The 15,990-nt window shown below is 39.5% G+C and overlaps 1 protein-coding gene across 10 annotated transcripts in view; it reads left to right on the top strand.

Moving 5' to 3' along the window:
* The window catches only part of MOCOS (molybdenum cofactor sulfurase), a 230,034-nt gene that overhangs the window by 38,984 nt on the left and 175,060 nt on the right, over positions 1–15,990 (top strand). The window lies entirely within an intron of this gene.

The raw sequence follows: 15,990 nt of genomic DNA, 5'->3' as shown, positions 1-15,990 counted from the left end.
GCATGGTGAGGTTTTTTCCCCATCCAAAACCTTGTGAATTCTGACTCTACTTACTGTTCTGTTTCCTCAGCTTTTTGGTACTGTGTTTGTGGCTCATCATGATCCTGTCTTGACTTTTCAGCACTTTAAACTCCACTGAGATAGTTTCAGTATAAAGTTCACCCAAGTCAATAGTTACCAGTGTTGATTATATTTTTTGTCCTGCAGAGTCTAGATAGTTCATGGTGTATTATTTATATTTTTCATATATGCGTATATATTCCTGAACAATTTGCACACTTCTGATGTTCTGAATTTAGTTAGTGATATATTCAGGAAATTATGTTATCATTTTTTCTCCAGCAGCAGATATGATCTGCAAGTAGTGGTAGCTTTGGGGGCAGGTGACTCTGCAGTGTTTTGGTGATTTCATTACATTTTTCTTCTCTCAGTTGTTATACAGACTGAGAATTATCTTCTGTCCCTGTTACATCAGATGTAACTGCAGCCTTCTTCTCATCTCTAATAATGCCATTAGCTTTTATGCATTGTTCCAGGCTGTCTGTAGCTTGTCCAGTCCTCTTACAGACATAGGAAATACATTTGCTTTGCCAGACAATCGCATGCCGTTAGCTCTCTCTTTCTCTAATGAGCAGGTTATTTACAGCACCCATGCTAGAGGCTGTAGTTCTAATGCTGCTTTTTCTGTTTTGCTGCCCTTTGCAACCTGCTGTCTTGCTGAAATTCTCAGTTAATATCCTTTGTCTGTTAGCAATTGTTGCCTTGCCTTTTTTCCTCTGCTCGGCACTGAGAACCCGTTTGGGCACAGGCAGATGCTAGCTAGCTGCCTTCAGTACGTATGTACAGCTTATTTCCGAGGGCATTGCTGCCCTGGTGCAAATTTGAACCTTTCTGTTCAGAAGGCAGGGCAGCTGCTCAGCTTCCAAACAGAGCAACGTGTTAAATATGAGAGGAAGCAGTGCCAGTGCATCTATTGCAGCATCTGTATTGAGCAGAAGAAACAAGATAAGCAGAATACGAGTGCAAGGGAACAGTGACAGGCAAAGGGTAATAATGTGCAAGCTGGCCTCCTTAGCCCAAGCAGGTATGAAACAAGACTGTGAGGACCCAGTAAGGTTTTTAGGGTGCCAGGCTTTAGGAAAACCAGGTCAAATGCACATCCCAGCTGGTACAGTTCAATCGTATGGAAATGTACATGACCTTCAGGCATTTTGAGTCTAATCTCCAGCTATTACAGCGTACTTTTCATCTACTGTTGAAGAATTGTCCCAAATGGGAGAGCTGGAAAAATTCCTTCTTCCACTGGCTCAGGAGAAGCCAGTGATCTTTTGTTTCTGTTACCTTTTGTGGTCTTTTCTTCCATTAATACCTTCTAACGTGTTTATGTAGAGCGAGACTTTGCCCATTTTTCTTGCTTTCATAGGTTGAAGAAGTTCAGCTCTTCTAGACTCTTCTTCCGAAGTGTGTTCCTCATTTTTGACCCCAGCCCCATTGACCCTGTCTCTGAGCTTGTTCTGGGTTGCCTTCATCTTTCAGAAGCGCATAGCTAAAATAGAATGGAGTCGTTGAAATAAGTCCTGCAGTACAGCAACCAAAGGTGTGGTAACTGGGACAGAATAACAAATTATTTAAATGGGGATGAAATATTCTGGGTGCTAGAAGACAAAATTATTGTAAAAACAAGGAAATAGCCCAGGTGTTTCAAATGAATAGAGGAAACCTGCAGGCACAATGAATTTTCAGGATGAAAGGAAGCACATCTTTGTAGGGATTCTTCTCGAATTCGATACATTTGTTGGAAGTTGATATTTCCTGTTTGTTTTTCTTCTGAAATTTCATGCTAGGTTGAAAGCGACAATGTGATCCATAAATTGGTTGATACTGATATGAATGGAGCAAAAATGAAAGAAGACTGTGAGATTTTGTACTGATAGGTATTGCACAGGAGACCCAATTGACTCGAAGGAGAGAAAATTATTCAATTAATGCGGTCACTTTGAGCATCTAGCCCTTTGAAGTTAAATGCACTAGCTTTCATTGGTAGTTTGAAAACATGCAGAAATGAGTGCCTAAAATTCACATAGACCTTTGTAATATGCATTGACAATATTAATGAGTTCCTTCTAACTGTATTTATTCTTGCTTTTATTTGTCTGCCTGTTTCATCTATTTAAGTTTCTCACCTATTTTAAACTTTGTTTCTGATATGAAGGTTGTAAGTGAAGATAATGTCCTTGAAAATAAAGGGTGCCTGTAAGAAGCAGCATGAACCATATTAAGATACAGGAATATGCAAGATAAATGAAGCAAGAGTTTAAACAAGACTGTCTCCTTTCTGTTAAAGTGAATAACCTCTAGTGATTCCAGGTCTAATTTACTGGATTTTACTAGTATATTAGCTAAGTGTCAAGGCAGAAGAAAATTGCATCATTAGTATTATTGAGTGCCAGCTCAATAGCATGTTGCTAATACTTGAGAATTTACTGCAAGCTTTTGGATAGTGAGACTGTTTAGAGGGGTAATACGTGCATGTTTGGGATTTTATGAAGACTCCGCAGGCTTGTAATGAATACAGTGTTCAGAGTCAATACTGTTCAAAAGAGCTTTTCAGCACCCAGGCTTTTCTTAGCCATCCTCTTTTCATTTGTCTGTCTTTACCTTTTTAAAGGTGTTTAGTTTTTCACTACGCTTTTTGCACAATACCTGTCATGCAATAAAAGAGGTTTTAGAGATACGAATCACATATTTGGAAAATCTGTCAAAATTCACAGACCAGATTTTTCTGACTTGAGAATATGCCATGTATGAAAACAATGTTGTCTTGTGGGATGTTAAAAAAAAAAAAGCAAGAAAAAAAAAAAGCACCACCACCACCACAAGGCCTAAGATGATGAGTAATGTTAAAAGTGACCTTTGGACTATTATTCTGAGGCTTTTGTGCTAACAAGGGAAGCACTCTGTAGTAGGTGTGAGGCAGAATCCTAGCTAGTTTTGCCCTACTAAGAAAAATGTCATTGCCCAATTGGTTCCACCCTGGTCCCATAATCTTGTGTGTGGTGCCTCATTCAGATATGTTTGAGAGTGCTGGCTCTCTGCTGATTGATTCGTTCACACTTCATAGCTGCTGCAGAACTTCACGTTCACCCACTTTCCATGGCAAGTTCTCTGCAAGGGGAAGAAAATGAGATCTGCCTGACAGGAAGAACTTGTCTGAAGATACTTACAATTGTGCCTTAAATTTATAATAGCTGAAGGTTTGTTACATTTCACACAGATCTTTCTTCTGGTAGAAAGTCAAAACTTGAATCCAAAATATTCTATTGAGTAGAAGCTACTCTGCTAGCGGTGCAGTGCTGGAAGTCCTGCAGTTCCACACTGACATGCCAAATTCCAAAGTTCCCTGTATAAGCTTTATGGGACCTATCTGTCTGGCCTTCCAAGAGCTGAAGAGTGGGCCTCATATATATATATATATATGATTTTTATGTATGCCAAAATGCTTAAGGTAAACTCCATTAGTATCATATACACAGTTTAATACTATAATAAAACTTTTTAATAGCATAGGATTTGTTTCCACCCTTGCAAAATATATCTATGGATGGTTCTGATCACTTAGTTTTTGTCTGCAATCTCATAAGCACATTTACAATAATTATTTCAGCCTGCCTTTTTAGCTCTTTGGTTATTACCATCCTTTCATGCTGGAGTAAGAAACTGTGCAGACCCCTGAATTGTTATGGCTGAGATGGCATATGAAGGGAGTCAACTGAGTCTCAACTAATACTGAGACCTACTAACTCTACGTGGTGGTGTTTCTCCCGTGCTACAAGGGGATTATTTCAGTATTACTGTCCAGAGCTGACATAGTTGATCAGAGGAGGCAGGAAGGCTTTGCTCCTGATTTTCTAGTAGCACTTTCTAGCTGCCTTGAATGGATGTCTTGGTAGGTGGGATGCTGTTGCTTCTCTTTAGGTCTCCCCCTTTCTCCCTTGGGTAAGAGAAAGGTTTAACATGTACCAGTCTCACTGACCACATTCTGGGCTGTATGCATAGTCAGAGGGCAGTGCGTAAGGGTAAATTTTCTCTCTAATCAGTGAGAAATCCATTGCTAAAGACCCTTTTCTTGCTCTGTATTTTATATTCTAGTAACAAGTATAATAACCGATTCATTTCTGACAGGAGATTAAAATAACCTGATATATTTTAGAGGCACAACTACAAGCCAGAAAGTTCTGTAGTTTTTCAGCACCTTGGGCCACACTTGTTAAAATATAAAATCAAGGATATGTAATTCAGCTCACAATAGCAGATCAAATACAAAAGACTTCATCTGAAAAAATGTAAACCATTTGGGTTTATCTGACCATGTTTGCCTGTTTAAACATCTAAATGGGATGGGATTGCTATAGCAAATAGTACCGTCGTTTAACGTTTGTAATGAACTTCAAAATGAGCTTGATGAAGTATGCTTTTAGTATAAATTGGAGTTAAGCTGCAGTGCCAAAATGTGATATTATAGGTGGTATTCGTAACAATGAAGTGCAAATGAAATTCTGCCTGCTTTTAATTAAATAAGCACACACTCCACTGAGTTTTGGAAATTTAATTCTCTTAATCTGAAGTCTCAGGCCCTGAACAGCTATTGTAATTTTAAAGATAGTGCTGATCTGTTTCAAGGCTGTTTGTACTTAACAAAATACTCACGGTGTTTTCTTTTGTAAATCTGGGGCCCTTTTGATTTCTTCTGGTGTTTTCTCCTGTTGTGTGAAAAAGAGCTAAGATAACCTTCTTGTTTGTAACCATGGCAGTCAGAGCTGTAACTACAAGTATTAACAAAAGGACTAAAGCCTGTCGATTCTGGTGTTTCTGCTGAGAGGTTCTTGGTTGTGGTTGTCCTCTGTAAAAAGCAGAGGACAGCATGTTGCTGTACATGAGGAGGGCGTGCCTGGCCCTTCAGAGCTGTCACAGGTCTTCCAAAATGGGAAGGGATTGACCAAAAATTCCTTGCTTGGAAGGGGACCAGCTGCTTTTATACCACATGACTTTGGTAAGAGGCCGAAAAGCCAGATGGCTAAAGATGCTCCTATGGTCAGAGCATAAGGCTTAGAGCAAAGATTCTCCTGATGAAGAGACTTCTACTATACATAACAAATTTGCACATACCAGCACTAATTACTTTATTTTCAGTGTTGTGGAAAGACCTTAAAGGTTGGACTTGGTGCTTAGGGACATGGTTTAGTGGATGACATTGGTGGGAGGGTTGGACCAGATGATCTTGGAGGTCTTTTCCAACCTTAATGGTTCTACGATTTTATATGACAACTGACTGAATAGGAAAACAAACAAAAAACCTGTCAACAGTGATGTCATACTGTACTTGCATATCTTTTGGGAGAAATTATGTGCATTTTGGGAGAAATTAGCATGTGCTTCATCCTTTCCCGCTCTCTAACTTCATTGTCATATGATTCAAGTTACTACAAACTAAAAGATGATTATTAATTTTATTTTACAAAGGTATGTGGTTTGAAGTAAGGTCTGGTTAACCAGCTAATACGTAAAACGCATTAAGCATTGATGTTTCTTGAGTTTGGTGTACTCAAATTCAAATGATTTGATGGTGGTTTTTGCATACAGAAGCCTGCAAAACTATTTCAGAGTCTTAGGTGAGAGGTGGCAATCGTCCTGAAAATGTTTGTATGTAGCTTATATGTTTTGGAGTCACCTCAAATGTATTTTTACAGCCTAAAGTATTTTTTTTTGACCTTCATTATAAGTAATTTAAAAACAGGGGCATATAACATTTTCAATGTCACTCAAATGACTTTCATTTTTAAGACCAATTGAGGTTTACTTGCAATGAATTTGACTTCACAAACCACTTAAGCCATTACTGTAGCAGAAGCACTCTGCCTTTAGGGTGTACTTGTATTTCTACATTAGCAGAATTGCATTTTGTACCTGTACAGTGAAATTCCCCATATCAAACTGAAACAAAATAAATTGAAATGAAATACTCATTTTTGTTCTCTGTTTCTACATGGGAGAATTTTGCTGCTGCTGGCATGGCTGTATTCCTGACCAACATAGTAGCTATGACAGCAGAATTAGGTAAATACAGAATTAAATATTTGAGGAAACTATATGCAACGTAACTTCTCAAGAAATCAGAGTTATAGCGTGCAATTAACAGCTTAATGGACCTTTACCTCTTCTAGCAGCTTTTTTTAAATGAGACAGATTGCTTGGCAATGTTTAATAAAAAGTTTGATTACACACAATGTGTAAAATGAAGACTTTAAAATTAAGCATATTCAGAAGTAATTTCTCTCAAGCACACGTGGGTGGCTAGAAAAAGAGAGCATGTGTGAACTTGATAACTTAGAATATAATTACTGAGGTGCAAAGCACATTGTAAGTCATTTAAAATTTGTGAATGACAGCTCTTTGGGATGGTTCAATCACAGTAAAATATAAACGTTGCTAAGCTTGTTTTTACAACCACAGTGAAAGAAATTGCCCTGGTGAGAAATTCAGACTGGGGCTACCCAGAAGGTAAAGAAAGCCCAGGAAAATACTATTTGGTGAACAGAAGTCAGCAGATTTAAATTTCATGCATTCTGATGTAGCGAAGCATTTGAAGACAGCTTTTAAAGGAGCTGCAAGGTGAGTTGTGGTATCAGTCATCTCTACCAGCTTTGGCCATGTGCTGTTATTCTCTCCAGCAGCCTTCTCCTATTCCTCTCCAGGAGATTCAGCCTTGATACCAGAGTCAGCGTGCTGGAACTGCTGAGGACAGTTGTTTTAAGGTCAGATGCTGCATTTGGCACTGATATAGTGGAGATGCACATACGTGCTGTGCCAGCTGTGGCAAAGACAGTTTTTAGCATGTGACAGGGCAGGAAAATGGTGATGGCCAAAACCACTGCAGCCAGACTCACCTCAGTTTGTGCCTGTGCTGTGTGGCATGTGAGGTCCCTGCAAGGCTGGTGTCCTGGCTCCGTAGGTGGGTATGTAAGATGGCAAGAGGAACGTGCCCGTCTCTATGTGCTCTGAGCTGAGGTGGCTGCTCAGATTGGGCTGGCGCTGAGTTGTGGATCTGGGGCTGGGAAGCCCGGGATCCTGGGTATCGCTTGATAGAGAACAACTTTTAGAACATTCTTAGTGGTGTCAGGGAGAGTACTGGTAGATGGCATTTGGCTGTATATGACTTTCATGCATTTGGTCTAGCACAACCCTGTCACCCAGGAAAAGCTATTGATTTAATGTAAAGAAGAAAATGAGAGTCTTAAATTCTTCCTAGGAAATTGTTAGAAGATTATTATGGTGTTATGCAACGTTTTAGGGTCCATTAGACCTATTAGAAAATGAATACGTATTCCTTTGGTGCCTTGCTAGCCACACTGCTACTGAATTTTCTGAACCTGAAGTGTTTATAGATTGATAAGCACAATCTGTTAGATGCTAATGGTACTTATTTGCTTATTTATGTAAGTAATTTTAAATGGAACCTCTTACCATTGTACTAGGTGCTTTGCAGAAAAATTAAAAACATAAATTACATAAGCTACCTGCAGTGGGTAGAGTAAGCCAGGGCTTCTCATAAAAGTGACCACTAAAGCAAGTAGCTGAGTTATCTGCAATAAAACTAAGGACAGAGAAAGATGCAAGTCAGATAAGGAGGAGAACTTTTTTTTTTTTTCATCAATAAGATACAAAATTAAATAATGGGTCTGTGTACTGTGTTCTAGGTTTCTGCAGCAGTTTGTTCCAGGCTGAAAAGATGAATGAATTGGAAACAGGCTTCTAGTAAATTTGATCATGTTTTCCATGTTTCTTCCCTTTTCCTTAACTGCTCTGCTCTAGGTATTTGCTCACAGGTTTATCTGCTGATGTAATAAAAACACGAAGGGATCATTATGTTTTCCTTCTGTTGCTGTGGGCAGGTGCAAATGGCTACAGGAAAGAACAGCCCAACGCAGAGCAGTGTTGAATACAGAACCATGTTTTTGTACGCTGTTACACCTGTATAGTCCCTGTGATGTGGGCAGAAGGCTGGTAGTGTGAAGGAAACAAACAAACAAACGTAGTAAGATTGAATCTGGGGGTGGTGTGCTACCGAAGAAGAAAACTGATCTTTGCATACCCAGTTTGTCTAATTCTTTGGAGCAGACTGAGATGAGAGGCCCTAGAATAATCTTGAAACCCCAGAGTCCTCTTATGCTGCTATGCAGCTGCCATGATTTTATTTTATATTTTTCTTCACTCCCTTAGCCCCCTCTTTAAGAATTTTTCTACAAAATTCTGTTTGAGAAGTTTCTCAGTTGTTTTTGCAGTTTTTTGCTGCTGAGCTCTAGATTTTAAGACTTTTTGATATTCTTTTATCTCCTTGAGCTTTCTTGCATAGGATAAGGCTGATCTCTTATTTGTCCAGGGAAGAGTTATACTTTAAGGAGAAAGAAATGTGATGGAGATTCTTCATTGCTTTCTGTGATCTTCAATTTTTTTCCCATGTGTTTCATATTCAAAGTGTTACTTTGTCATTTTGTACGCTGGATTGGTTTTACCTGGATATTCTTACCCTTAAGCTCCTTTTCAGTGATTTCACTGGCAGCTGCAGTGCTTGGAGACATACTTAAAAACAACTGTGTGACCTCGCTGATGTCCTGTTATTGCCTACGTAAAATAGACCTTGAAATCAGCCCTGCTGATTCTGAATAGCTGCTAGAAAAGCAACAGCCCTTACTTCTAGTCAAGTGCCTGCTTTGCGAATATTTGAAAGGGATGCTGTGGACATCGGAATTTCATAATGGCAGCAAGCTTTTAAAAATATTCTGTGTTGAATAAACTGGTAACCAAATAATAACAAAACAAACCTAAACCACATGACGGTATTTAAGATTCCTACATCTCTGTGGGCCTCTGGTCCTGTACCTGGGCCCGTATCTTCTGTCTGTGTGAAGAGATTTGGCCTCTGCCTTGTTCAGCAAGAGGGAAACTCCTTGCGCTGACTGTGAAATTAAAACCTGTGGTTGTGGGTGCTAAAACCCATGGCTGGGACTTCTGCTCCCAGGAGGGAACCTGGCATGGTAGCTGTAAATATTATTAACCTCCGTGATACTACTGGGAGTTCTGCAATATCTCTCTTTTTGTTTTTCAAAGCTTCTGGATTGACAGCATTAGTGAAGACTAGTAGGCATCCTAGAAGGCTGGAATGGGCGTTTTGATATCCTGCCTGGTGCCCGTGTATGCATGGCTTGGCTGCCACAGAGGGCATGCTTCATAGCAGCAGCCTGCCCACTTTTCCCCCCACCAGAGGTACTTGGGTCTCTTTCAGCTGCAGCTGATCAAGCCAGCAAGTTTTTCACTGTACCAGTTTACAGTTTAGGGTCTCTGAGACCTCTTCCCATCAGTCACATTGATTTGAAATTTGACAGCATCCGCAGGAGGAGTTTAGGGTAGAGATGCTACCAGATGTTGTGTGGTAGTGTAAAGTTACTCCTTCGTCATTGCTAAAGAAGCTAAAATTATCTCTGGGTTTTGGCTTTATAATCCTCTGTGAGTTTTTACTGTGACAATTCACTTGTCTGAGCATCACAGGGAGGTTGCACCAACAACAGAGTTGAGGTTAGATAATCAGAGGGAAGCAGATGTGTGAAGCAGAAAAATATAATGCAGATCCTATGTGTGTATGTCTAGCAGAGGTCCCCAAAATATTTTCCTATACTGACTTTTCTGCCTGATTTGGGCCCAGGGCTTGAACCTTTCTTTTTTCCCCAAGGATGCCACTAACCTTTAGTCAAGAGAATTGATCCCTAAAATACTGCTTTGATCCAGTGGATGTTAGTTATATGGGAAACAACTGCAAATTCAGGGAGGAAGATAGATGCACATTTTTTCTATCTGTCTCTCTTACCTAGATTGTATCATATTGGACATACATGAGCTTCCTGGTCTGATAAGGGACATAAAAGTCAGTCTCTTGCATAATAAACTATGTAGTTTCTTTTTTTTTGATGGGGGTTCAGCTGTTCTGTTTATTCATTTTGCCTGTCTTAAAGAATTTGATTTTATCCTATGTCAAACACGAAAAACAAAATCACAAGAACTTGTGGGTTCAAGAAAGCGTTCTGCCAAAACCCTCTGCCAGTCAACATTTCTATTCCTGAAAACCTGGAACAATGACCTGTGAAGTCTTTTTTTTTTTTTTTTTGCTCTGGTAACTGCAAAGGCCCAGAATGCTGCCTGGAAGACCTTCCACCTTGCATCTGTTGCAGTATCAGGCTTAGTCTGCTCTCTGCCTAAGTCCCTAGAATTGGTTTGTTGCCAAGCACAGGAAGATGTGCACTGTTGTAAAATATTGAAGCCTCTGAATATACCTAATATATAAAGGTGTTTTAATAGTGGATACGTAAATTGATATGGTGCCTGGGTTTTTATCCATTAAGAATCGATATAAACTTGTCTTCCTTTTGTCACTGATTCTGAATTTAATTTTCTATACATAAGCATCTTAAATTGATTGCACAATACAAATGTTTTACAGCTTTGAGCACAAATGATTGGATTGTAGCAATTGATCTGCTTACATTATTTGATAATAGCTGCAAGCCTTTGTATTTAATTCATGAAGGACCCACATTCTTTATGAGAAAAGTTCCTTCAGTTTTTGTAGTTTGTTCTGTACGCACAAAGCTACAGAGTCTGTACTGCTGTAAGTGGCCTCCAATTCCTTTGGAAAACTTGCGTGCTGAGTTGTCATTATTTATTTGTTTATGTACCTGCTGTAGTTTAGACATGTTGTAAGGGGCAGGGGGACTGTTTCATGTAGCTTTGGCACTGAGATCTATGTAGATGTCATGCAACGGATTGTTTCCCGTAGTATAGGGGCATGTACTAAATGTATACTTAGATACATTTTCTCTGGTCTCCCTATCTTTCATAAGCTCTGTGAACCAACAAGGGGTTTCTTTTTGCAGATCTGGAGCCATAAGAGATTTTATAAATTATAATAACTATTATTCCTATTTAAGTGAAAATGACTTATTATTACCATAATTAAGAAAGAAAGCAATACCACATGACAAATGAATGTGCACTATATGCATGATCTGAAAATATTTCCACTTCCTTGTTCTTGTACAATATTTGAGTTTATTTGAAAAATGAGGGAGACAGGGAATAAATATTTAGCCTTGTGGAACATTGCTAGAGTGTCTGGTTAATTATACCTGGAAGCTTGTTACTATCTGAAGTGTGCTAAAGTCAATCAGTTCTTTTCAGAAGGTTTTGTGGGAGCCACTGAGGGTCATGGAGATGAGGGAGTGGAGAATCCTCAGTTTTCAAAGTGGATTTTGCAGCGTAACGAGAAGACAATTCAATCAAAAGCAAGGATGTGCCTCTTTCTTCTGCTTACAGAGTTTCAAGGACAGGGGATTGGAGGAATCCTGTAGGTTCTCCCAGAGCTGTTGCTAATTCATCACTGAATCTCACATACAGTTTTGGCATTGTTGGGGCTTGTATTTCAGTGACAAAAAATGTTCTAAAATCAGCATTGCCAAAATCTCTGCCTTGCTGTTCTCAACATTAAACGCACGTATGTTGTAGGACAGACTGTCCTTGACTCAAGTACATGAGCATTCCCTTAACACTCAATATTTTAAGGTAGACAGTGACAGAAGAGGGGGAATGCTGTGTTTTTTTGCCTTGTAGTTTGCAGATGGGCAACTGTGGTACAAGAAAGTAAAATGATGTGCTCAAGATCCCTCAAGAAATTAACGTATGAAGTAGATCCACAGATCTCCCAAGTCCCCCTCAGTAGCTGAATCTCCAGGCAGTGTTTTGTCTTGTGCAGCATGAATATATGCACAAAAGTAATTCTCTTTAATCAACAACACATTCAGTATACAACAGTATCTGCACTACTTCTTCTTTCCTATTTTTGTTGAATTTTAATATCTATTTTTGATAGATGGAGAAACCTTCCTGTGGACAAAGAAGAGACAAGGTCTTCCTTATTCCTTGTTTGTTGTAGTTCCTGGGCATTTAGCATCCTTCTCATCCCAGTCCTGTAGCCTGTCAGTACTTTCAGAGCTGCTGATTGTACCTGTTCACACCATCACTTGGGTGGCAGTAGCAGCGGAAATCTGGTAGTTTTGGCACTTCCTAAAGGCTTGTGGGTTGTGTCTTTCTCTCCTGTTTAGATACGCCTGCATAAGTCTGTAAATATATGTTTATATAGAGATATGTATAGAAATTACCAGGGAACTCATACAGTGTAGTTATATATTTGATACTTATATTGATAGCCAACATTATCCCAATTTGCAAGAAGGGCAGGAGAGAAGAACCTGAAAATTGCAGACAGTTTAACTTCAGTACCTGGAAAAATTAGGAGATTATCCTGGGAGCTACTGAAAGACACTTAAAGGATAAAGCAGTCATCAGGCCCAGCCCGCCCATTTGATCTCCTTCTATGATACCATAGAAGTGGATGAAGGGAGGACAATGGATGTTGTTTTTTTCTGAGTGTTAGTAAGGCCTTTGATGCAGTCTGGCACAGTATCCTCCTGGACAAATTATCCAGCTGTTCACTACAAGGGGTTGTAGTGAATGAGGCTCCATCTGGCTGGTAGTGGGTCGCTATAGCGATGTTCCCCAGGGCTCAGTGTTGGGACCAGTTCTGTTCAGTGTTTTTATCAATGAGGTAGATGCAGGAGTGGGATGCATCCTTAGTAAAATTTGCTAATGATACTAAAGTGCAAGGTACTGTTGACTCTCTTGCAGGACAGGAGGCCTTGCAGATGGATCTAGATATGCTGGAGCATTGGGCTGAGGAAGGGAAGGGGAGAGGGAGGTGCTCATCTTTTCTCCCTGGTATCTTGTGACAAAACACGTGGCAATCGCTGAAAGCTGTGTTAGGGGAGGTCCAAACTAGACCTTAGGAAAAACTTCTTTACTAAGAAGGTAGTTAGACACTGGAAGAGGTTTCCTAGAGAGGTGGTGGATACCCCATGCCTGTCCGTGTTTAAGAGGCGTTTGAGTAACACTCTTAACTCAGTGTTTTAACTTTGAGTCAGCCCTGAAGTAGTCTGTTTGTTGGACTCGATGATCTTTGTAGGTCCTTTCCAACTGGAACTATGCTATTGTACTGTTGCTACTTCTAAACAATGGTAATTTTAAGTCATTTTATTACGAAATAGTTGTGCTGATTAAATAAAATGCTTAAATATATCTATATCTGTGAAATGCTACAGTGCTTTAGGCCATGTATTCCTGAGAGGGAAAGAATTGCTAAGCAAGTAAAGCTTGGGTTCCCCATCCTTTTAGGCCTTGAGGTAACTAAACCCAGATTTTACTTCTCTGGCCCAGATTTTACTTCTCCCTCTAAATCTTGAAAGATTTTACAACAGAAAAGAAACATTGTTTGGATCAATGGAAATGATTTGACTTTGACCGTTTTTGTCACCTTAAAGGTTGAACCAGAAGATCGTAATTTTTCATTCATGAAAGTCGAAGCATTCCCCGCTGTCTCTCCAGACAGACTTTGACCTTTCACAGTGCTATGGCTAGATGGAAATAAGCCTTTTGTGAACTTCCCTACCTCTTTTGCACACAGAGCCTGCAGCAAACCTACCCATTACTTGCTGATGTTTTTGTGTGTGCCTTTGTGAGGACCCAGTGTGCAAGTGTGTGCTTATCTACCATCACCTACCTGAAATGCGAAAGGCATTAATGTAAAGGATTTTTTTTCCTCATCAGAACATTCAAAAATGAAATTCAGTTGATGATACAATTAAATGCTGGTGTGTCTGTGGAAATGGAATTCATTTTTGTCAAATACTGATGTCAGGAATTAATACTTTTTGTGTGACAATCCAACATACTTGGGCATAAAGTACTAAAAACCTGTTAATTAAACTGGTCACATCATTTTGGCACTATTTGTGTCCTAGTCAGTCAGTTCTGTTTGCTAATTTTAAATATCTCAAGTTGAGATTAGCATCTGAAGTAGGTAGGATAAATCCCTTTTTGGTGGTGACTAGCATAGGTTTGGATGCTGAAGTTAGATGAAGCAGATCCAGTCCCAGAATCAAGAAAGACGATTCACTGGGTTCACTTATGATAATTGTAATTATTTGTATTTATTGCAGAGACTGTACATTTCATTAAATGCCTGATCCAGAATCTGGTAACTTATTAATTACATATAGTTTTAGTGCAAAAGCAGGATGGTAGGGAGAAGGATAGTAGTAAGAAAGGTGTTTTTTTTTTTTTTCCAGAAATGATTAAACAAGATCGATATTGATAGCTGTTACTACTGCTATGATTCTGAAAGTAGAAGAAGTAATCATATTACCACAGTGTAGAGACCTGAGTGGAGCAGTGACTTACATAAAGCAATCTGCACCATAGAAAAGCAGGAAAATGTCATGGAGTCTTTGGTGCGAGTCCCGCCTGGGTTTGTCAGAAGCAGTCATCCCAGCACAGCTGGGGCACCCTTTGGTCGGGGATCAAAGCTGGCTGACTCACTGCCGTCAGTGAGAACTGTAAGAAGATGGTAGGTTTTGGGGTCGCTGTTTTTTCATGGGGGAGGAGAGGGATAAAGCAGTGCTGGGTTTTGTCACTGTATTTCTTTCTTCCATCTGTGAGGCAGTAAGTTTCCCATGATCTTCAGGTCAGTATAAACAACTGTGGTATGTGTGACTGGAGACAATATATAACAAGTACTCTGGCCTTTGCAAATTATAAAACTGGCATGTTATTTAATTTGGATTTCAACCTTGAATAAATAAATACAAACTATTTTATTCACAAAAAGCCGGCATGACAAGGAACGTGCAGAACTAGAATTTTGTTCCACTTCACAAACTTACTTAAAGCTTACTTTTGCAGAGGTTGTGACATAGCTGATTAGTAAGAGACGATGTAATTCTCAGTGCAGAGCTGATGTTTTAAGTAGCTAGGTAGGAAAATATGGTGTTAGGATCCATATCTCTTCTGAATAAAATGAAAATGAGAAGAGCTCTTATTTGCAGAGGTTAGTGCATTGTTCTTGTCTGTGCTGTAGCCCCTTTAGGGGAGATCAAGTGATGATAGCAGCATACCTGTGTGTTTCACAGCCTGTTCTTTAGCTTACTTTCAATTTACAGTTTTTTTTGAATGACTTCAATACATTGGAGAAATAAAACTACATGGGCGCATGGTAGTAAAAACTTGTTTTCTGTAATCAGACTAGAATAAGGCAGATACAGAGCCATCTTTATGCACAGTTCAGTATAGCTGTAGAGAGTTTAGGATACATTAAAATGAATTCTTCTCTTGAGAGAATATGCCAGCCATTTTCTTAATGGTGTTTTAAGATGAGGCTAAGGGCTGTTTTGCAGTTATCCATAGCTGTAAAAGCCGTGAAATGGTAAAACTTTTGCTCTAGCTCTCAACAGTGGCAGCTGAACTGTAGTGTTGAAAGCTATGCCAAGTGGTCTGCTGGCTCACTCATGACTTTCACAAATGTTTTCCTCACTGCAAGGCTAGAGCAAGCTGGTATGAGGAAGAGGAAAGATAAATTCACCTGTACTAGAGCTCCCAACATCACTTTTAGGGCTATGTCTCAGCCTGGCAGTCAAACAAGGAGAGCTTCAGCTGAATCTTTCATTAGCAGAAGACAGTTGTCTTGTCAGAAGCAAAGAAATTGTTGTAAGTAATGAATAATTTTCTTCTTTGTGCTTGGCTCTATTTAAAAAGTGAAGAGTATAGTTTATTTTCTGATAGGTCTACGAAGATTTATAAAGGGAATATATTTCTCACTAAGAAAACTTATTAAAGCAAAATATTAGGCAAGTGAGCGTGAAGGAGCCCCAGCTGCAGAGGTGAAAAGTAGAGCAGGAAATGTTGCAAGGAGTTCCTCCTTCCTCTGGCGTTGCGCCTTAGCACCAGGCAGGTTTGTGCATATGAGATTGAGCCTCCCTTGTGCATCCCAGAGTTAAA

Source organism: Anser cygnoides, chromosome 2 (genome assembly GCF_040182565.1).
Source record: "Anser cygnoides isolate HZ-2024a breed goose chromosome 2, Taihu_goose_T2T_genome, whole genome shotgun sequence".
Taxonomy (NCBI): Eukaryota; Metazoa; Chordata; class Aves; order Anseriformes; family Anatidae; genus Anser; species Anser cygnoides.
The sequence above is the reverse complement of the archived record's forward strand: the minus strand, read 5'-3'. Positions and strand labels throughout refer to the sequence as shown.